Below are 24,804 nucleotides of genomic sequence, written 5' to 3'. Positions count from 1 at the left end.
TTATCACAACATTATGCTAGAAAATACACTATACCGAGCAAACTTCTGTCCGTCCCTAGGGAGGGGTATGCTAAAGTATTTGATGTGGCAGTTTCAGTAATATGCTGTGGAATTTTTTTGGTAGTAGTCAGCATTTTTCTTTTTCTTTTGAATTACCTATAATAACTTTTTAATTCATTAGCCCTCTTATATATGTTTGACTTCTCCCAAAGTTATTCCAGCTCCTATCTGTAATCCCTTTTGCTAGGATGACTGGGCTGTGTTCCATTTAATTCTTTTTTTTTTTTTTTTTTTGCTCCAACACTAATTATTTGGGGTTGGTAATTAAGCCACATATGTCACTTTCTGGCTTATTTATAAAGTACAGATCTAATCATGTTATAATACATGTTTTTGAAATGTAAAAGGTTTTAAATATGGGTGAATTGACTTGGATCACTAAGGGCTCTCTTTTGTGGTGGTCCAGGAAGCAATGGAAGTGACATGTATTTTAACAAAACATATGTGTGTAATATAGCCTGTGGTTTACTTACAATGAGGAAGAAAGAAGCCAGAGGCTTAGAAAAATCAGTTAATAAAATCCCAGGTAATCTTGAAGATGAGGCCTAGAAAGATGAAGAAATGCAATTAATAAACTATTTTCAAAACAAAGTATTTAATTCTGTTTTGTAGAATTAAATATTAAATGATAATAAAAATCAGAAGACCCTCTAGGATTTTATAAATTATTCACTTTTAAAAATATTACATGATCCAACAAATATTTTGTACCAAATATGCATAAAGCTCATTTTCTTATATTTTAGAAGGAGTCTAGAAACCACAGAAATGTTCCATAAGTAATACCCATTCATGCCTTCATTCTTTGTGAATAAAAAGTGTATCATGGCATAACTGGTTCCATCCTTGCAGAACTACAAGGAATTCTAGTACAGACAAAATATTTTTACCATTGCTTTTGTTTATTTAAATACTAACTTTTTGAGCTTAATCAATGTTCAGTTTGGAAGGATTACAGTAAGGCCCAGTTTGCTTGAAAGAAGTCTCCAGAATTGCCTGCTTAGTATGATGGTTTCCTCACTTCTTGTTTTTAATAAATCATTTCTAAATAATTAACTTGGCAATAGTACAAACTGAAACAATGGACTTCATGGCTCCTAGTAATTCTTAAAAATGCAACTCTCCTGTTGACTAGGACCCCTAATAGAGAAACCTGATCCCTGCAGTGTGAGTTGGGAGACCAAACTCTGCCACTGGCTTGCTGAGGAACTTTAAACAAGTCACTTTAGCATCTCTGAGCTTTAGAATTCCGTATTTTAACTCTATAATAATGCCTTCTCTGGTCACCTCACAAGGTAGCTGTGAGGTGGATGTGAAGGAGAGTTGAAAAGATAATAGCAGTCTCCGAATATAAATTATTGTTGTTAAAATAATAAAGTCAAGCATTTGTTTAGTCATAGCACTAAATGAATGTTTCTTCTTTTGCAGCTGCTTCATGTTTATCTGCATCTTTTCTGTAAACCCCAACTTCTCACTGTATCAAGCAAGACAATACATTTGGTGATACAGTTCACCTCTATGCCGAAGGGCAGAAGCAACCATTAAAAAAAAAATAATGTAGCTTGCTAGAGGATATCTGGGAAACAGCAACAGATAAATTGCCATTTTGAGCCAAATCATTTTGTTGACCACAAGGCAGAACAGCAGCAAGCTCAGATGGGAGAACTGTAGTCATTATCCAAAGGTCAGACTTGATAAGCAAACTCTGCTATTTCTTCCTCTAGCTCCCATATGTCTGGAGGGGCATGTGGGCGGCAGGGGGAGCCAGAAATCTCACTGTCAAAAAAGTATTTAAGTGATTTTCTGCAAATAGAACTGATTATATCCTGTGTAGAATAATAGTATCCCCTGTCTTCAAGGAGTTCATAGTCTAGGGAAGTAAAGCAGCAGCAGGAGCTTCGGATAGAGTCACCTTTGACTTGTTGCTTGCCTCAAAGTAGGCATTCTGTAAATGTCATTTGGATGATTGGATGAATGAATGAATGGGTGGACAGATGTGTAATGAATGAACAATGAAATCTGAAAGGTAATTCTTGGAGTTTCTATTTGGAAAATCGGAGGTGATAACTTAAAAACATTTGACAATGTATCTACTTCCATTAGAAATTTACCTAAAATTCAGATCATGGGTGAGGAATAAGTTTATTATTTTTATTAATTTGTGTAGAAAATAAAACTGAAAATTAAGAATTCCATCTCTTTTATGTAAGGTTATGCTCCAAATGAATTATGATATTAGGAAGTTATGTTATATTGAATAATTTATCATAATATATTTTAAATTAATTTTATTTGTTCCTCATCAAGACATTTTAAAGGTAACATTTACACTTTTTCTTTAATCAGTGGTGAGCCATGGATCAGTAAAAACATTTATCCCAACACAACCCTGCAGGCAACATGATGGTACAGGAGGAAAGATTTGTAGCCCAAAAATCCAGATTCCAGCTCCTCCACATATTCACATTATAACCTTTTGGAAATACAGAAGCTTCTCTGAGCTACAGTTTCCTTATTTACAAACCAACAACATTAATACCTTCCCCCACCATAGGGATATTGTGGAAGCACTTGCTAAGCCATGTTATTCTAGGATGATGTCAGATATTGTTAAGGCAGTAGTTAGAAATAATGTGCTAGCACACCAAGACTTTCTGGCATTCTGGTGTAGAGGGTGGTGTGCAGTCCCTGACCATTGCCACCACCGTAAGAATATTCAACTGAAAGATAGTTATGTGAAAGATTCCTCAAAGTTGCCATTAAACAAAATGTATTGAACATAGTGGTTGGATAGATTGTAAAGAACCATTTTAGATGCCATTTTGATTGTACTATTCATTTGAAGACATCTCCAGACTTCACTTACATTTGCCAATCCAAACGGTATGTACTATACATTGCTCTGTTTTACAAGAACCGGAATGGAGTTGTTTCACTGATAGACCCTCATAGCATTTGACAAGCACCAAAGTTATTAGAAGCTTTTCTTTACTGTAATTGTCACTCTTACTGAATTGTAAAATGACCATTTCAATTTGGAGGATTATTATACTACTAAACACAAATCAATTCACTATCCTCTAAAATGTAACTATGTTTAAGAACAATAGGCAAGCCACAGCTATTCCCGGTGTGCTGGATGAGGTTGTAAATGTGTCACCAAATGTACAAATCAGGTTGTCAGTGAAGCACAATTCTATCTCCAAGAGGGAAGACAATTATTAAGAAGGAGTTTAAAAAAAAAGACATTTTGTAGATATATTAAAATAGAAAACATAAGCTGATTAGGCAAAGTTCCAAAGATTCATTAGTTTATTAAAGTAGATTGAAATGAATGTTGAAGAGATTTAAATAAATTAACCTTTAATGAGTACCCAGGGGCCAAGGAAAAAGAATGACAGAGGATTAGGAGTATTTTGTCTGATTGTTGCATAATACACGCTGATTAGTTTTTTTTTTTTTTGAATACTCATTGCTGTATAACAATACTAATAAATAAAGAAGATTAAATTTAAAAACCTCTAGATTGTAATTGTTGCTTGCTCTTATGTGTACACAAATACCATGCTTGGCTTTAATAACAATTCCTATAACATTGGCAGAGAGAGATAGGAATTTTTGTCATTACATCAGTGTGTTTTGAAATGTCTCACATGTGAATGTGGCTTTGGTCAATTAGGGTAATTTATTCCTACCATACTGGGCATACTTTTAGCATTTCAGCATTAGACTCTTATTCTGAGTTGCATAATGCTTATTCTGTAAATAATGTTAATTGATGGCAAGTTACTTAGAAGATATATTGGTATTTAAATATCATTTAAAAAAACTGTTCTGTGCTTCCTTACCTGTTCTGGTTTATAATTAGCAAAATTCTTAAGGAGGCTTTGTTTTTGGAGCAGTGTCGGAAGTACTTTAATTTTTTGGGGGGGTGCCTTAACTGTACTACTATTAAATCATGTACTACCTGCTAAATAAGTTTTGTGTAGGTGGTACTAGGAAAGCATCTTTCCAAGGTTCTCTCGGCTCTCCCTCCTCTCCTTTTCTGCCCCTATTAATTACTGATTTTATTTCATGCTTTTATGGATGTCTTCCATCTAAGCTTTTCTTTCTTTATCTTAAAGTCAGAGCTGGGAGATCACATGGTTCAACTCATTTTTCAGTTGAGGAAACTGACAAAGAATTACTCACCCAAGGTTACCCTATTATTTGATGGAAGAGCGGAGACCAGAGCCTGTGTTTTTATGGCCTGTTCTTCCACTACACTTGTATTAGTCAGGGTTCTCTACAGGGAAAGAACTAATAGGGTAGATGTATATATAAAGGGGAGTTTATTAAGGAGTATGGACTCACATGGTCACAAGGTGAAGTCCCACAATGGGCCGTCTGCAAGCTGAGGAGCAGGGAAGCCACTCTGAGTCCCAAAACCTGAAAAGTTAGGGAAGTCAACAGTGCAGCCTTCAGTCTGTGGCCAAAGGCCTGAGAGCCCCTGGCCAACCACTGATATTAATCCAAGAGTTTAAAAGCTGAAGAACTTGGAATCTGACGTTCAAGGACAGGAAGCATCCAGCACGGGAGAAAGATGAAAAGCAGAAGACTCAGCCAGTCTGCTTCCATGTTCTTTTGCCTGCTTTATTCTAGGTCCACTGGCAGCTGATTAGAAGGTACCCACCCAGATCGAGGGTGGGTCTGCCTCTCCCAGTCCACTAACTCAAATGCTAATCTCCTTTGGCAACGCCCTCATAGACACACCCAGAAACAATACTTTGTATCCTTCAATCTATTCAAGTTGACACTCAACGATCACAATACTTAACTGTGCCTTTGCATTTTTTATATTTTACCAGATCCTTTCTAAAGTTCAGTGGAATCACTGAGGTGACAGGTGACATCAGCAAACCACATTCAGTGTGATTTTTATCCGGTGGTGTTATAGTTGCAGTGCTTTCCGATATTCTTCATGACATTGTACACATACTGGTATAAATGAATGATTACTTGAGGACAGGGGTGAGTGGCCTGGAGTCCCAAGGGTTATAAGATTCAAAGCCAGTCCCCAAGGGCAACTTGGAATCTTTCTCCTGGAGATTAGTAAGAAAACAGACACAATATTTCTGAAGTATTTTATCTGGTTCTTCTAGAAGTAAGGAAAGGAACTTAATCCTGGAATTATACACTAAGTTTGTTTCCAATATTTCAGTTCTTTGTTTTTCCAGTAACCCTTCTAATATTCCTTTCCAAAAGAGAATCTCATTTTTCATAAAAGTATCATAAACTGGACAAGTTGAAGTCTAACATATTTATACCACACAACCAATACATTTCCCTACAGATTGCAGGTACAGAGTAAATTAACTTACCTTATAAGTGTTACCTGGTTTTAACTTTAAAAAATAAAAATAAACTTTGGGCAGTGAATACTCATTTTCTGGCCTTAAATTAGAAAACTATTTAGAACTGTGTCTCTCAATTCTGGCTGCACATTAGAATCACCTGGTGGCTTTTAAAATTTTTTTTTTTTTTTTTTTTTACTTTTTGTAGAGATGGACATCTTGTTATGTTGCCCAGGCCAGTCTGGAACTCCTGGACTCAAGGGATCATCTTGCTGTGGCTTCCCAAAGTGCTGTTATCACAGGTGTGAGCCACCATGCCTGGCCACCTGGTGGCATTTTAAAACTAGATGCTTAGCTTCCACCCTGACAAATTTAATGAGGATTTCTGGTGGTGGAGTCCAGGCATTTAAAAAATTTTTTTTTGTTTTTTGTTTTTTTGTTTTTTGTTTGTTTTCAATGCTCCAGGTGAATTTAATGTGTAGCCAGGGATAAGACACACTGCCTTAAAGTCTTGATCTCCTCCAGGGACACTCCTGACAAATATATTATGTTGGACACTGGGTTGAGGCAAGCAAGTAGACTGATTAAAAAACAACAACAACACACACACAGAACATGGGAGCCCTTTTCTGCCTCTCTTTGCTTTGTAGAAAACCAGATTTGGGTCACATGTGTGCCAAAGAAAACAGTTGCCTTTTAAAAGCCCAAAGAAAGGACATTTAAGTAGAATTGTTCTTCTGCACTGCTGCTATGTGGTCATTATTGCATCTGCTCAGGAGGCCAAGCTGCTCGGTCAGGTTTTCAACTAAGACCCTTAGTTCACCTGCTCTTCCATTTTCTCCTTCCCCTATCATCTCAGGCAAGTGGCCAATTTCCAGGAAATTCTGAGCCTGTAAATTCGTCAAGCCTGTAAATTTACTCATCCAAATCTGTCTCCAAAGGATGAGTTTCCCCAAGCCTAACATCGGGGCGGGGCAGGAGAGTCTAAAAAATAATAATGGAACAAACACAATGGAAGATGGAGACAGATTCAATTAGGAAGGGAATGAAAGTTGAAGTGATCTTCCAAATAAGAGTAACCTTGGCATTGAGACCCATTCCAAGATCCTAGTGACATCAATTGGATTGAGAGAATGTTTTGGTCTTTTCTGATCTCAGCTTCTTAAAGGAATTTTTTGGAAAGTTACTATGCTTTTACAGTCTGATTTTGCCTGGTACAATAGTTTCCTCTATTTTTTAATCAGATAAATTGGCTTGTACTTTTGCTGCCTCTGGAGTGCCTAGAACTCTTAGGTGTTAAGAATCTGTGCAGTGTTTAAGTCCTGCCTCCCACAATGTAATGTAACATGATTTTAACTCTCATGCAGCGCTATTTTGTTGCAGAGACACTCTTAAGTTGAAAATGTTCATGGAATTGAATTCGGCTGTGGCGTTCTCTTCAACTCAATCCATCACTTTGCAATCTCCTAGGAGCCCTGATTTGCCCTGTCAATTGTTTGTCACAGAGCATCTTCCTGAAATGAATTTACTTTAAAGTTAAAGATGATTAGAGTGCTTCTTCTCCAGGAGACAATTACATTGCTATATTATTTGGCAGGGAGAAAAACAACATAGAATTAATTTTTGAAACCTTTCTTTGAGTATTGTTAAAAGGAGAATTGTTAGCTTAATCCAACAGACTATAATAACAAAAAGAATACTGTTATTAAAATGTTAAGATTTTCTAATAAAAATTTAAGGAGTTGTTTGGGAGGAGGGAAGGGAGAAGGATGAAAGGAGAAAGCAAAGGAATCTATTAAGTATTTCTGACCTTCAAAAACACTTTTGTCTTTTGTCAGTGAATGCTATAGACAAAATAAACCAAGTCTGAGACCTATTATGAAAATGCTGTTCCCCATCTTTATCCCAATACTATGTTATTCTGCCTCTTAGACAATTACACTCTTTTTCTGAATGAATTGATATCTTTTGACAAGGTTTGTTAAGAATACCTAGTAAAGGTCAAGTGTAAGCCATTTACTGCTGTTTCCTGGCAGCCTTTATGCCATGGTAAATAGAGATTGGAAGCAGTTTTATTTTTGAGCGTGGATTTATGGATATGCTTCCATTGGATTGTGCTTTTTCTCATACTGAAACCCACAAATGTTGCAGGATTTTTGGGACTCTGGCTTAAGAATTTTTTCATGGAGTCATCTCGGACTCTTCCCTTCTCCTCAACTCCCAGATCCAATTATACATGAAATCCAGATGATTATATTTCCTGAATATCTCTGAAATCCATTCATTTCTTTTCATCCCACTTCCACTGTCTGAGTTCATGTGACTGTCATCTCTTCATTGTATCATTATGGTTTTCTTCTAACTAGTCTCTCTGCCTCCGGTGTCTTCTCACCTCCAGTGCATCCTTCATCATGCCATATGAGTGATCTTTCTAAGGCACAAATCAGATGGTGACAGCACCCCACCCAGAACACACACACACACATGCACGCACACAAAAATATTAGAATGAACTCTAAGATCCTACCATAAGTGGTCTGATAAGGCTCTGTGTACTCCTGTGAAGAAAGCTTTTGGGGGGTAGGTAAAACTTCACTGAAGAGGTGACATTTGAGCAGAGTTTTGAAGGATGAATAAAAGTTCTCCAGGTGGAAAAAGGAAAAGTTATATGTTAAGCAGAGGAGATGGTATGTACAGAAGCACACAGACATGACAGGGCTTAGCATGTTTGCGGAATTTTGAGAATTTTGGCATGAATGAAGCAAAGGGTACTTAGGGGAATTGGCAAGAGCTGAAGCTGGTACAATAATTTGGGTCAGATTTTCTTTGTATGTATCTGCCTTTCTTTCTGCTTGTTGTCTTCTTGAGGAAAAAAGACTATCTTATTAAGTCCTAAAATTCTCAAGCCTTACGTACTGTCAAGGCACCCAGAACTGTTGGAATGAATTGGACAAATAAAGAGAGAGACTATCAGTCAATATTAATTTATTGGTTTGTTTATTCCTATATGTATTGAATGCCTCAATTAAAATCTAGACTGGAGCAAAATTAAGATTCTACTTTTTTTTATACAACAGCAATGGTAGGAGTTGTTTCAGACACAGATTAGTTATTTTTTGCAGGCTTTCTCCTTTACAGTCATGCTGACTTCTCAAGGAGCAGATTCTAGTTTTCCTAGTAGTAGGTTTGACTTCAGCTTAGGCAGGGACTTCTCTAAAGGAGTTAATCACTTGTCAACACCTTGTATTGATACTCCTAGGAGGAACTGTTATAGGAAAAATATGGATCTTTAAAGATGCATTAACATATTACAAGAACCTCTGTTTGCTCCTGTGTGTTTAATTTCATAGCCAACAGCAAGGGTTATTTCTCATACATTCTTGAAAAATTAGCCCAAATGGGGCTAAGAGATTAGGAATGCAGAAAGCATAATTCCAGAACATTAGTGACACAGCATAGCAAAATTAATGGGGTGGGAGCAAGGAGGGAGGATAAAAATTTTGAATATGTAAATGAAGATTGACCATATTTATGTAGTTCTATCTTTAGGGAATGCTAAATCACAAACTCATCATTGGTTAATTAGAAGGTAATTAAAATTGTAGCATAGTGATTGGATAAATAGTTAATGAAGGCTGAATAAACAAAGAAAGGAAATCTGGTGAAATTAGTGTGTACATTTTGGGAAAAGCAAAGATACAAATGTTATTCATGCAGTGCATCAGTCTTAAAGGATACCAATATCCTTCTAGCATTAATTGATAAAATTAACTCTCCAAAGACCAAAAGACAAGCTCTCACTCTCTCCTTCAAAACATCTTACACTAAAATGCAGATTTATTTGACAGCAACTTCAATTTTCATTCACTCACAGCGTGTGAAATTATTTTGCTGAACCTTGTTTACAACTTATTTACTGGCATCTTAATAATCTATTAGCAGAAATTCGTGTTCTCTGTGTGTAGTAACTGTTCCTACTGAAAGAGCTGGCTCAGCCTAGGCTTCTGACCAGATCTGGCTGACAAGCTAGTTTTCAAAACCAGTGGAGTGGTTTCTGCAGGGAGAACTGTGCTTGCTTTTGATAATTGCCTCAGCTTTATGAAATCAATCAGCCTGAAGGGAAGACCTCATTACAGATCTGACAAGATAGACTCCAATTTCAATACTAGAACAACTCTCTGTCCTCAGGCTCTGAAATCTGCAATTATTTATTTTATTTAGACAGAGACAACCATAATAGAGTACCTCTGGGCATATTCTCAGGGAAGTACTCAACAGATAACCTAATGGTCAGTGTGTTAGGAACCTGCCCTTTTCCTGTCACTCAGGTGGAAAATTGGTCAACAGGAATTACAGCATGGCCTAGAGCCAGCTCAAAGCAGGCACTGATGAATCACTATCTTTCCAATCCCCTACCTCCAAAGACGTGGAGAGAAAGGGTAGCTGCTGTAACTGTTCCCAGGGCTAAACTACAGCAAAATAAGGCTTTCTCTTCTCAGTTCCTCTGAAGACTGCCAGACAGACTTTATTCTAAGGAAAATGATAGATCACCCATCTACCATCTGTCACTTTGAACTGTTCTATCAAATCAACATTTTTTTGAACTTTGTTTTCAATGAGGAATGTGATTTTGCTGTGTTTCCCAAGCCTTAAATTGGACAGGGGAAAAAGTCCTGAAGTGTTCTTCTTCTTGAAGTTGGATATATGTATTTTGCTTTTCTGCTCACGGAACACAAACACCTTAACAGATTTAGTTCAAACTTTTCTCGAATAATTCACCCTTTACCAGGCCTGGGAGATGTCAACCCCACAGGAAAAACACAGAGAACATTCCGAGTATAGGAAAATATGGATTTAGAGAGAAATGATACTTCTCTAGTCCAGCTGTAGTGTCACTGCTAGAGTGTTCTGATAGTACCAGATGGAACAGAGCATTCCTGAAAGATTTGGGAGGAGACATTTCCATTGTTAGGGGAAAATGTGGTTCTTTCATGTTGGAAAGTTCAAGGTAGTGATGAATATGGTCTCCTAACAGAGTCCAAGCAAAGAGCAATCACTGACTACTCCCAGCATTATTTATTCATGATTTACTTTAATGGCTTTGTGTTATTAAGAAAAAGTAAGTTAGAAGAGGAATACAAAGCTAACATCTTCCAAGCTGTAAATAGACTGTAGCCTGGAGGCCAAAGGAGCCACACTACTCAAATGTTCTTATTCCATTTTTGAGGCAAATTTATATAAACCCCCCATTGGGTTAGAAGGGTGTTAACGTTTGTTTAGCGTCCAACATGTGCTAGACCTTAAACAAACAATCCCTTATTTAATTTTCCTCACTTTGCTGTAAGGGGGGCATTATCATCCCCATTTTACAATGCAGAAACAGTCTGAGAGAGATCAAGTGACCTGTTTTATACACCTTGTAAGTGGCACACTTAGTAAGTGGCACACCTAGTAAGTTGCAGATGTGGCTTTGAATGCAGATCTAACTCCAGAGCAGCACTGTCCAGCAGAAGTTTCTGGGATGATTGAAATGTTCTATAGCTATGCTGTCCAATACAGCAGCCACTACCTACATGTAACTCTTGAGCACTTGAAATGTGACTAGTGCAACTGAGCAACTGAACTTTTCATTTTTTCCTTTCTTTCTTTTTTTTTTTTCCTGAGATGGAGCCTTGCTCTGTCAGCCCAGGCTGGAATGCAGTGGTGCGATCTCAGCTCACTGCAACCTCCGCCACCCGGGTTCAAGTGATTCTCCTGCCTCAGCCTCCTGAGTAGCTGGGATTACAGATGCCCGCCACCACACCCGGCTATTTTTTGTATTTTTAGTACAGACAGGGTTTCACCATGTTGGTCAGGGTGCTCTTGAATTCCCGACCTCATGACCCACCCGCCTTGGCCTCCCAAAGTGTTGGGATTACAGGCATGAGCCACCATACCTGGCCTGAACTTTTCATTTTATTCCATTTTAATTAATTTAAAGAGCTACATATGGCTAGCAGCTACTGTATTGGATAGTTCATCTCCAGAGATTGCCTTTTCTTTTTTTAAAATGTTGAAGTTTAGCTGTACATGTGTAGGTTTGTTATAGGGGTAAACATGTCATGGGAGTTTGTTGTACAGATTATTTTATTACTCAGGTATTAAGCATAGTACCCTTTATTTATTTGTCTTGATTCTCTCCCTCCTTCTATCCTCCACCCTCAAGTAAGCCCCATTATCTGTTGTTTCCCTCTATGTATCCATGCGTTCTCATCATTTAGCTTCCACTTATAACTGAGAGCATACAGTATTTGGTTTTCTGTTCTTGTGTGAGTTTGCTAAGGATAATGGCCTCTAGCTCTATCCACGTTCCTGCAAAGGACATGATCTCATTCTTTTTTATGACTGCATAGTATTCCATGGTGTATGTGTACCACATATCAAAGACATGGAATCAACTTAAATGCCCATCAATGGTAGACTGGGTAGAGATTGCCTTTTCTTAACTGTAGTTTGTAAAATGGGACATGTAACCTGATGTACACAGAACGATTAACAGAAGATCTATTTATGGGATCTATTTTAAGGGTCTTGGTCAGTGGAAGGTCTGTTTTGCCCCTCAGAAAGAGAATGAAATTATGCAGATACAAGATTAGGAGTGGAGCATGTGATTGTCTACCACCACTCCCCAGGCTTCAGGAATCCTAAGATGAAGAAGATACTGGGAATGCTGAAGGAACCCATAAACCTTACTTCCTTCTTCCTTTCATGACAGCTCCAGCAGCAGGTCAGCTGGTGCCTGGGATGGGAAACACAACTACAGATACACCTTGACTTATTATGTAGTTACATCCCAATAAACCCATTGAAAATTGAAAATATCATAAGTCAAAAATTTGTGACTGACTGAGAGCTGCAGCTGACTGCTACTGCTCAGCATGGTAAGAGAAGTATGGTTTCTACTGAATGTCTATCACTTTCACATTATAAAGTTGAAAAATCGTAAGTTGAACCATCGTAAGTCAGAGACTATCCATGCTATATCCCAAATTGTAGCTGAGTTCAGTTCAATACTCATTTCTGGAGTGCTTACAATATAGTACAAGGCACTGTGCCACATCTTGGTGGAGGAGAGACTAAAAAATGACTGAGGCGTAAAGTCTGTCCTCAAGGAGTTTACCACTAAGTGGGAGTGGGGTAAGGCAGGAGGGAAGGTAGGCTAAGACAGAATACCCAAAGAACTGTAACACAAGGCATGTTCTAAAAGGCTCAGGAAAAGTATAGGCTAACATTCAAGGAGAGTCAGACTAGTATTTTATAATTGAAAAAGCCTGAGGCCAGGCACGGCGGCTCATGCCTGTAATCCCAGCACTTAGGGAGACAGAGGCAGAAGGATAGCTTGAGCCCAGGAATTACCTGCCTGGGCAACATAGTGAGACCCTGTTCACCACAAAAAGGAAAAACAAAAAGCCTGAATTCCTTGTGTGACCTTGAGAAATTTACTTCAACTCTGTAAGTTTCCCATTCCTTGTTGTAAAATAAGAATAGTAATTAGAAAATAAAATAAAGGGATAATGTTTGTAAACGAACACATTCTAAACAACCAATGAATAGTAGTTCCCCTGATGGGTAGTTCCCCCCTCTATTGCTGTGTATGTATTGGTTTGGGTAGAGGTAAATAAGGAAAGACACCATGAAGGAAATAGCATCTGAGATAAACCCTAAAGGAAGAACGATATTTTAAATATTGAAAATTAAGAAGCAGGTGGAGGAGCAGTGTGAGCCAAAGGTGTGGAGGTAGGAAAGTACTGGATGGATTCAATGAATGCTGTAGTCCCATTTTGCTTGAGTGCCAGCCCTTTTGACTCAAAGTGTGATTCCCACACCAGCAGGATTAGCATCATCTGGGAACTTATAAAAGCAGACCACAACTCAGATTTACTAAATTAGAATCTGCACTTTTACAAGCTCCTCAGGGAACACATGTCCACATTAAAAAATCTGAGAAGTATTGGGGTAGAAGTATAAGCTAGGGCATAGTGGTAGACAAGGCCTGAAATGGATGCGGCCTTGTTATGAGAGACTTTAGTGCCATGATCAAGTAGTTTGGGGAGTCATTAAAAGTTGCTGAAGGATCACTGCCAATGAAAATTGGTCTATGACCTGTATCCCACCTTGAAAATGGCGACTTAAAGGTAAATTAGGCTTTGAAAGTTTGTGTACCACCATTCAAGCAAGCCTCTTAGTGCTTCCAAAAAGGACTTTTCCCTTTTCTTTCTCACTTCTTCCTCATTACCTTATTACCTTTACTTACCCATTAATTGTAACTCATACAATTACCCTTGCTTCAGCTAAACCGGTTAGAATATTGGAACTCATGAAATTGACAAAGTAGGTTTCATTTGTTTGACATCAGTTAAGACCTGGCACTGTTCAGTTGTTTTGGCTGCTAAGCCCTGTGGCTGAAGAGTAATATTGCAGTCCAGTTCTTTTGGACATTGTAAATATTTCCTCAGAAGTAGCAGGTGGAATGGCTGGGTAGTGAGAGCTACAAATGTGGAGTCAGAGGTTTTGAGGCCTAGACTGAGGAAGCAGGAAGGGTGAATGAAAGTGAGGAGGAATCGCCATACTGTTTTCCATAATGGTTGAACTAGTTTACAATCCCACCAACAGTGTAAAAGTGTTCCTATTTCTCCACATCCTCTCCAACACTTGTTGTTTCCTGATTTTTTAATGATGGCCATTCTAACTGGTGTGAGATGGTATCTCATTGTGGTTTTGATTTGCATTTCTCTGATGGCGAGTGATGATGAGCATTTTTTCATGTGTCTGTTGGCTGTATGAATGTCTTCTTTTGAGAAATGTCTGTTCATATCCTTTGCCCACTTTTTGATGGGGTTGTTTGTTTTTTTCTTGTGTATTTGTTTGAGTTCTTTGTAGATTCTGGATATTAGCCCTTTGTCAGACGAGTAGATTGCAAAAATTTTCTCCCATTCTGTAGGTTGCCTGTTCACTCTGATGGTAGTTTCTTTTGCTGTGCAGAAGCTCTTTAGTTTAATGAGATCCCATTTGTCAATTTTGGCTTCTAGAACTAGATGTACCATATGACCCAGCCATCCCACTACTGGGTATATACCCAAAGGATTATAAATTACTCTACTACAAAGACACATGCACACGTATGTTTATTGCGGCACTATTCACAATAGCAAAGAGTTGGAATCAACCCAAATGTCCATCTGTGACAGACTGGATTAAGAAAATGTGGCACATATACACCATGGAATACTATGCAGCCATAAAAAAGGATGAGTTTGCGTCCTTTGTAGGGACATGGATGCGGCTGGAAACCATCATTCTTAGCAAACTATCACAAGAAGAGAAAACCAAACACCGCATGTTCTCACTCATAGGTGGGAACTGAACAATGAGATCACTTGGACTCGGGAAGGGGAACATCACACACTGGGCTTATCATGGGGAGGGGGGAGGGGGGAGGGATTGCATTGGGGAGTTATACCTGATATAAATGATGAATTGATGGGTGCTGACGAGTTGATGGGTGCAGCACACCAACATTGCACAAGTATACATATGTAACAAACCTGCACGTTATGCACATGTACCCTAGAACTTAAAGTATAATAAAAAAAAAAAAAAAAAGAAAGTGAGGAGGAGCCTCCAGAGATGGATAAATCCTACAAAAGCACCTGGCAGAACATGAAGGGCCTGGCCATTATCTTAATCCCTTATTTCTCCAAAAGTTTTGAATTGAAAACTAATTTGGAGACCCTCATCTCCCAACATGGAGTCCCATATCCGATTTGAAATTGAAGTCATTTGGAAAATAAGAATTAGGTTATAGAAATTTGTTTTATAGACAAATTAGCTACACTGTTCTTATTGCCAAGTGCTGATATTTATTTTTTCAACATCAATTTCTGTGTTGAGATTGTTGCCTTAATTTGAATTTATCAGATTTCTCAAGATTTTAGCCATTTTCTTTTAAAGCAAACTAATCCAGGGTGGAATTGTGTTTCTTTTCGCTAGGGTTATACAGTCTCTGAGCCACAGCTGCAGATAAAAAGTGGCATACACTCACAGGGTCACATTTTGGTATTACAACCTGGGGCAATCATTAAAAGTGTTAGATTGCATCATGAAGGCTGGTCCTAATTTGACCTGATAGTGGACAGCTATGTAAAGTGAATTGTGACAGTAACTGTTACAGCAGCTGGGCACAAAGAGATTATTGATCTTCTCACACAAGAATCATGAAAATTCTTTAGTGCTTTCCTCAAAGCCCACGAATCATTTGCATCTGTATGGCAGACATAACATTGCGTGTGAACTCCTTGACCTGCAGATTGGAGTATTCACTGAGAATCACACTTCATTCTGAGATGTTTAACCCCCTAGTTCCATTAGATGAGAAGTGTCATTCTCTAAGGAACCCCACCCCCACTCTTTCCCAATATACATACTTTCTAAAGCAGCCTTATATGTGTTATGGAGTCAGATAATCAGCATTTCAACATGACATGAAATAACAGCTGGTCAGCTGTCTACACCAGTAACCTTGGTTTTAGATGAGATTACATTACCACATGGATTTGTTTATTGTGAACATAAGATACAGAAATAGTAGAAATCTGTAATACCCGTGTTTATTACCTATTTGTCTTTATTTTAACAATTTGTGCTTCCCTTTGGACAAACCGTAAATTTTGTGGGCTGGAGGGATGAGGAGATGTGAGGAAAACAAATGAATGAAGTAAGAGGTTTTATTAAATTTATCCTCAGAAATAAAAGGGCAAGAACTGTGAGGAATGCATAAGACTTTGAACAATTTCTGACTTTGTTAGTTATCTGTTACTCTCTCATTTGTTTTTCTTACAGTGATTATCAGTAGCAACCTTTAAAAGTTAGACATCCTATGTCTTCATTTTAGGTAAGATAAGCAAGAAGCTGTTTTATGGAAATAAAAGGAACTCCCAAAATAGAGTAAGTGGTAGTTTTTAAAAGCAAGCTGAATGCCTAGGAGCCCAGCAAGGAATGGGTCCCAGGCTAAGAAGTGCCCCTGGATTTAGGCCTGTCAGGAATTCTATTGATAAAATTCCTGTCTTGCATAGAAGAATGAACTAGATAACCTCAAAACTTTCTTCCAAATCTGATTTTTTTCAGTTTCATCATATCTAGAAAAAATGGTAGAAATTGCTTCTGTAAGAGATTTAAAGATAAATTCTGTAGTTTGGGTGAGGATTACAATATGGTAATTGCCAGTATTTTTACATTTATGTCATAATTGAAATTTCAACAATAAGAATTCTTGGAATTTAAGTGGTGGTTTTCTTTTTTAATATTTAATAATTTTAATGGGGCTAGTTTACTTAAAATAGCATGTGACCTGGGTCATATATACATGACACAAAAAAGACCCTTTAAATACTTATTGGTTTATTTGGTGCTGTCTTATGGAAGGAATGAAACAAAACAGTAAAAGTAGCTAGGAAGCACTGGTGTTGTAGGATTTTGCTGTCTCTATCATCCTTGCTCTTGAACTACAAATCTTTGGAGACTGTATTGGGTATTGGATGATATAAAATATGGGTTTGTGTTCAGCGAGTCAGCTTACTGAGTGAGATGTTCCCCCTCCATATGAGATCTTTCTCTATAAAAAAATGAGGCCTGAAATGTACTGAATTGTCATGATTTTCACATATCTGGATCATATATGAGGTGGATACACAGAAAGTACTTGAAATCTCAGTCTTATTTGGTGCCAGAAATCTGTAAATTAGTGTGATTAATAAAATGCCTATATCCCTAAGGTTACCATATGGGTCTAAAGAAAGGGCAAGCATAATTATAATAAGATGTCTATGACTGAACACCTTTAACTCATTAGATTTTTTTCCCCTGGATTCCTTCAACTTTTAGAAAAAGGTACAAACAGGAATGAAAAGGTTCAATGAAGAAAGCAGGGTATATCCTTGGATCAGGGCAGATTCAGAAAAATCTCCTCACATTGCACATCAGTAACTAGAAATTAAAAACGGAAATTCAATATTATAATAGTAGTAGTTAATACTTATTGAACATCTACTGTGTGCCAGACGTTATGCTGAATGTTCTACATATATAATCTCATTTAATATTTTTAGCAGTCTTGTGAGTTAGGTACTCTTATTAACATCCTTTTGCAACTTGTGGCTCCGCAGATCCGGAAAATCCTCAGTCATCTACTTAATAAGTCAGGGAAATGGACTAATATATTATTCTGTACAATTATCAAATGCAAAACAAAAATAAGAAGTTTTTCTCATTAACCATCATTAATCAGAACCTCCTAATCCCTGAACATTCATTTTCATCAGCATTTTACCATTCTGCAGTATAGTACTGAAATGACGGAGATGCATTTAGAATCTAATTATTTTATGTAATGTTGATATAATCAGCATCAGAACTTTTAAGTTGTAGCATTTAATTCTTGATTATCAGCTGTCAGGTCTTTAATTACATGGGTTAAAAGAATGAGTCATCTACCCCCATCCAATTAAGGATTAATTCATTTGGGTGCTCAAGGTATGGTACTAGGCACCAATAATACAATTATGGGAGGGAGGGAGAGAGGGAAGTTTCCTTTTTAGAAGAGCTTTCAAGTTTATAGGGGAAAAGTTTGTTTTAATTCACTTCGAATTATGTAATTCTCATAAATATGTATTTGTTTATCTTTGCCACAGCCTTAGGTGTGTTATCACTCTCTTTTACACATTATGAAACCAAGACTAAGAGAGACTACATGACTTGCCAAAAACTATCACTTAGTAAAGGATAACCAGGATTTGAATCTCCTTCTGTCAGGATCTTTCCACTATGCCATTCTATCTTCCATGGAACTTGTTTTGATCAGTATATTGCAGAAATTCCAAGAAAAGTTTTGGACTAGTATATTAATCATATTTGACTCTGGGACTAATCAGGTACAAGAAGAATCTTCATTTGTAAATGGAATAAATATCCAGTCTTCTTTTTAAATAGTCTTGGTCATGATCTCAATTTTTTTTTAGTACATAGCAATTGATGTTTGTTTCTTTAGTTCTAGTCATTGTAGGGATTTAGTAGAACATGTATATGATGCAGTGAACAGTTCACTTAAGATCCAGAAGCAAGTTTTATTCTTTCACTTAGTTATTCACATGATGTAAGGAAGAATGTTTGACAAGTCCCAGAAGACATTTAATGGAGGTGATCCAAGTGGAGTCTGATTGCTGAAAAACAGTACTTGTTATGTGGGCTGAAAACATTAACAAGAGGATACTCTTTATTATAAATAATAATTTATGTCATTTCTTTTTTTTTTTTTTTGAGATGGAGTTTCGCTCTTGTTGCCCAGGCTGGAGCACAATGGCGTGATCTCAGCTCACCACAACCTCCGCCTATCGGGTGCAAGCAATTCTCCTGCCTCAGCCTCCCAAGTAGCTGGGATTACAGGCCTGCGCCACCACGCCCAGCTCATTTTGTATTTTTAGTAGAGACGGGGTTTCTCCATGTTGGTCAGGCTGGTCTCAAACTCCCGACCTCAGGTGATCTGCCTGCCTCGGCCTCCCAAAGTGCTGGGATTACAGGCATACAGGCATGAGCCACCATGCCAGCTCATTAGAATCTTAGCATTCATTTTTATTGAAACTTGATTGACCTTTAGCTGACTGGATTTCAAGGTTTTTTTTTTTTTTTTTTTTTTTTTTTTTTGACAATTTACAACATTGCCTCAAGAATTGTACAGCTATGGGCCATAGAAAATTTGGGAGTTAAAGCATGATCTATGGGCTGGGCATAGTGGTTCACGCTGGTAATCCCAGCACTTTGGGAGGCCAAGGTGGGTGGATCACCTGAGGTAAGGAGTTTGAGACCAGCCTGGCCAACATGGCAAAACCTTGTCTGTACTAAAAATAGAAAAATTAGCCAAGCATGGTGGCACATGCCTGTAATCCCAGCTACTAGGGGGGGCTGAGGCAGGAGGATCGCTTAAACCAGGTAGGCAGAGGTTGCAGTGAACCAAGGTCGGCACACCACTGCACTCCAGCAAGAGACCATCTCCAAAAAAAAAAAAAAAAAAAAGAGTTTGCTCTTTCAGACCAACCTGATTTCCCCCTCTTTGATAGGATTAGAGAACCAGTGGAGAAAAGGCTTACAGGAGATGTCTTAACTTTGGGCTTTAAAAAAGCTTTTGATTTCACATTTCATGAAGTTTAATTGAAACACTTGAAATTCCAGGTGCTGCTGCCAGAGGAGTAAGAACTGTCTCTGCTTGCCCCTGATTGAACCGTGTAAGACTTGGAGAGTAGAAAATACCTTTCGCCATTTTATATGGTGCAGCAGTGACGAGTAAAGTGACCATGCTTCTAATATTATTTGAAGAGAACGAGATTAACGTTACCAAAATCTAGATCATAACTCCCCATTGCTCCAGCTACTAAATAACCCCCTTGCAATTTCTATATATTTGTTTCCTTTTCTCATTTGCCATGGAGTTATGGTTTTCTGATTTTAGAGGCCCCCTATATTACTGTCAGAAGTGACTTTGACACAGGATAGTCTGATGATTATATCTGCATCAGTTCAACATACCTTGTAATGAAAGAATGGTAAAATGTCAGGATATAATCCAAGGAATGCAAAGCCAAGCTTTTTACAAGGAACAGTGGGTCCAACCATAGTCACATTTAATGAGGGTCCTATCTCCTTAAGGGAGGAAGTAGAAGACAGTTGCTAGCTTATGGCTAAAAATGTTAAGTTGCCACAGAAACAGGAGGGATCTTACAAATGACAGAGCCACAGTCTTATATTTTAATTCTGTGCTTACCAAAAAGATCTGTAAAAATTACAGAAGGTACCTGTCTTTAAGGAATTCACCTGTTTCTCCTATGCTCTTAAGATTTAAAAGGTTTTCCACTAGTGGCTCATATAAAATCTGGAGACGATCCCAGTCCTTAATGGAGTCTGGACTTTGGCTTTCTTTTTCTTCTTTAGGATTGAACCAGCTGCCCTTTGACCCTGCCAACAACAACGAGCCCCTGCAGTTTGGTAGTGCCAGTGGCCCTCTGGTCACAGAAGGCCTCATTGAGAATGGAGGGGAATCAAGCAAGAAAAGAAAGAGAACAAATACTCCTTCAGGTAAGCTAGGCGATAATGCACTGTCTTAAGCCAGTGCCAGAGTCAACATTTTCCCAGAGCCTAGTATGTGGCAGGTCACATACTATGCTAGGGTTTGTAGGAACTAAAGAAATGAGAAAGAGTCTCCTGTCCTCATGGAATTCATTATGGGATTGAAGGAGGAAAAAGCACATACACGAATAACTCTGATAATTAGATAGAATATCATCAGTGCTGTGGCAAATGTGTAAAGGGCGAAAAACCGATGAGAGCATAAATGAGGAAGAGTTTAATTCTGCCTTAGGGATTATAGAACACTTCATCGCAGAAGTGCCATTTTTAGCTCATCCTTGAAGAATTGGTAGGCTTGAGACAAGAGATGAGTAAAGAGCATCGATTTAGGTAGAAGGAATTGCATGAGTGAATGGTTTCACTGTGCATTCGTCTTTGTATGTACATGTGGCAGACCATCCTCACTTTTGCTTCTAATACAGATAACTGCATATATTTGCATCTGCCCACCTCTACCCCTGTTCCCCTCAATATCCACTATGCCTACATATGTTTTATGCCGTTATAATTCTCTTAGAACAGTTGGCAAACAGATTCTTCTAAACCCTCTATAACAGCCCAACTGAGCTTTTAGCCTCCCTTGCAATTTCTCCTACCCCAATCCCTCATGTCCCATTGGCCTATTCTCATCTTAATGTTTCTTTTTTTTTTTCCAAAAGGAGTGAGGAAACAATAGGGGAGCCAGATCTTAACTGATCATTTGATATTTTACAATTTTATCTCTCTGCATGGTTATTCATTTAGAAGTAGAATCTGTAGTATATAGAAACATCTGAGATTTGGGGATGGGCATAACAGACATGTTCGTCATTTTTTCTTTGTTTTGTTTTTTATTATTACTTTTTACTTTCAGCTTATGAAATGGAGCATGTTTACAAACGTATCATTTCTGACTCTTAGATCATAGATTGCTGCTTATAAATAAAGATATTTGTTAAATATGAGTTTGGAAAATAAAAATACAGTAAAACATTAGTTATATGTGGCCCTCAAGAAATAAGTGATTCTTAGAGAGCTCTATTTTCTGGAGCATGGAAAGGCATGGTGTATAGCCAAGGAACTGGCCTGAGTTCTAATCCTGGTTTTATCTCTTTCTGTGGCCTGGAGTTATTTGCTTATTAACCTCTCTGAGTTTCACTTTCTTCAACTGTAAAGTAAAAGTGATACTAAAGCCTATATCTTAGGATTTGTTATGACAGTTAGTCGAAATGATGTAGGTAAAGTGCTTAGCATGGTGCCTACAAACGGTAATCACTTAATAAATGTTGCTATTTTATTAGCATTATTATATGATATTATAAATTTCATGTTTTAAATCATCAACGTGTTTCACATTTTTAGGTTCAGCATTATGAGTATAAACCACATGCGTATATGTGTATAAACTCATCTGTCTTTTAAAGACATGTATTCAATGTAATTTAAACTTTGCTTGATCATTTAGGGGCATAATTCCAGTCATTAGTTATTGTACTGCACTCTAATACTTTTAAATTTTTAAGGGTTTACTAGGTTTTTTACCTCTACACTAAATTGTTCTACGCCGTGGTGGTCTTTTAGTTATTACAGCCACGTTTTACACATGTCCTGTCTCCTTTCTGCAGCCTACAGTCACTTTTTATTCCTCTCAGTGTCCCTTCATGTAGCAGCCCTTTTTCTCCTTCTACTGAATTAAGAACAACAACAACAACAAAACCCAGCCAGCTCTCCAAGCTGATGTGCCAGATTAGTATAAGTAAAAGTTAAATCAGCTCTAAGTGGAACCTGCCACGGATAGAGTGCACAGGATTTAGAACATCAACTTTAAGACATGTCTTTTGGCTCTGAGACCTTTATGATCACCTACTAGTTTTTCCATTGTATTCATGTTAAGTGATGTGCGAGTTTAGGGTAATACCTCCTGAACTGCAGTTAACTCATGAGGGTGGGGAAAGGGAGTATGTATTAATCTGAATTGTGAATTAACTTTAAAGAATTGCAGTTTTATTTCTAATGAGCATATTCAGTGAGAGCAAAATAACTTGCAGATATAGGATTTTAACAGTAGATTATGCTAATCTATAATTAGCAGAACAATTTGCATTCAAATAATGAATATGCTGAAGCTCTTAAAAAACAATATGTTCTTTAAAATAGGTGAAATAAGCCCCTGGCAGGCTAAATTAGCTCCCTTGAAATCTTGTTCACATTATTTGCTTAGAGAACCTTTTCTTTGTTAGTAGGACAAAGGTAACTCCAACCCAGGTTAAATTACCACAAATTCCAAATTAACCTAGTCCAAATTACTGAGATTTTAGTATACAAGGAGTCTTTTATAATTGTTCAGCAGCAATCTTGTGATATTGTAAATAGGCAGATAGCTTTATAATATTATTTTCTTCCTCTGCAGTACTAGACAAAAGGAAGAGGGAAGATATTTCATGAGTAGCAACTTCCCTCTTCCTTTGTCATCATTCCCTGCACTGTAGCAAAGAGGAAAGCTAGGGTTGGAAGTTCCCACAGGAGCTACCAACCATTTCATTTCCAAGCTACATGTCCAGTCATTGCATCACTCGGCCCTGTAGCTCCACTGAGTCAAAGCCATCTCTCTCCCTCTCCATCCCTGCAGATGAGGGAGGGATATTCGCTTGCAGATCCAGTTCCACACTACACATCCTTTTTTCCTTCCTTTCCCATCCCTCCTACCTTTCCTGTTTTCTACAAACTGCCTCTTTCCTTTTGTACTAAAACTGATTTCTTAAAGGTCACCTGTGACCTTCAGATTGTCAAAGTCAGTGGCCTTTTGGCAGGTTGCAGCCACCTTGAACTCTCTGTTTCATTTGATGCTATTAACAGTGCCCCCTTCTTTGTATTCTCTCTACTTTTGCTTTTCTTGGTAATATACTTCGCAGATTCTTCTTCCTTTACTGTCACCTTCAAGCCTTCTTTCTCATTTTCTTCATCCCTTGACTGTGAGTATACTATTACCCACATTTCTAGATGAAGAAATAAAGGATAAACTTACCCAAAGTTGAATGTCTAGCAAGTAGTTTACCAGGCCTCTAACTCCAAAGTCTATTTCTAACTGCTATGCTGAAGTTACTGTGTCTAAAGTTATTAGGAATCTAGAACCACTACTAAAATGTATGTTAAACATTGGTGCAGACTAGGGAAAGCTGTGTTTGTGTGAAAATAATTAGGTAAGAATAAGAGGAGCAGGCCTTGGATATGATAATCTTGAGGATCCCTTCAAACTCAGATCTCATGGTTCCTCTCTTCAGCTTTCTATTTTGTGCTACTCCCCAAAACAAGTCTTCTATTTCAGCCGCACTGATTCACTACCTTTCTCTGAAGACACTGTGCTTACCTACCTCACCACCGTGCTCATACCATTCATTTCCCTTTTCCAGCATGCTCCCCTTCTTCCTTCACTTGTCAAAGTCTTATCCAACTGTCAGTGCCTACCTAGTACAAGTCCTACCCTCTGTAAGAAGCCTTCTGGATCATCTTAATTAGAAATGTTCTCTTGTACCTCTGAAATATATTGGTCATTAAATTCATATCAATCACTCGACACTGATTGTGGACCACCTTGAACTATTGTGTATGAGTTTGTGTGTGTATGTGTGTGTGTGTATATATATATATATATATAGATATGTATGTGTGTGTGTGTGCATGTATATATATATAATGTTTTAGCTTTTCAACTCAGTTATAACTCCTCTGTTGGAAGGGCCCCAACTCTCTTAGCAGAGATATGGTGTCTTACACAAAATAGATGCTCAGGAAATATTTGTTGCTTGATCACATATTTGATTGAATAATTGCTTTCTCTATGCCTTTATATTCCCTATTATTTTCTTGTCATTTTCACGGTAGAGCTTTGCACGAAACTGTGCCTTTGTATCTGAATTTGACCAACTGACAGCTTCACTTGTCCCTAAAGGCTACTCAGACATTTGTGAAATTACACCCTTAGAGCAGGCACAAATCAAATCTGGGTGCTTGTGGGAAAAGAAAAAAAAAAAAAAACCTGACCCTAATGGAATCCTTGCCTTATTACAGCTGAGATTTCTTAAGTGCCCAAGGGAAACTGATAGGATGATATAGTTTAAGAATGTTTTCCACTAATTAAGAGAGAGCAGCAACTCCTGCTGGTACTAGCACTACTGGTCCTGTGGTGATATAAGGAGTTGCTTGGGGAAAAAAAAAAAAAAAA

The 24,804-nt window shown here is 37.8% G+C and overlaps 1 protein-coding gene across 1 annotated transcript in view; it reads left to right on the top strand.

Annotated features, from left to right (window-relative positions):
* Positions 1–24,804, top strand: part of ENOX2 (ecto-NOX disulfide-thiol exchanger 2) — a 208,663-nt gene that overhangs the window by 5,384 nt on the left and 178,475 nt on the right. Inside the window, exon 2 of the mRNA XM_011936985.1 lies at positions 20,409–20,552. The gene's annotated coding sequence lies outside the window, so the exon portion shown is untranslated. The remainder of the gene's footprint in view (positions 1–20,408; positions 20,553–24,804) is intronic.

This window comes from Colobus angolensis, unplaced genomic scaffold, assembly GCF_000951035.1.
Source record: "Colobus angolensis palliatus isolate OR3802 unplaced genomic scaffold, Cang.pa_1.0 Scaffold159, whole genome shotgun sequence".
Classification (NCBI taxonomy): domain Eukaryota; kingdom Metazoa; phylum Chordata; class Mammalia; order Primates; family Cercopithecidae; genus Colobus; species Colobus angolensis.
This window is presented reverse-complemented; position numbering and strand designations above follow the sequence as displayed.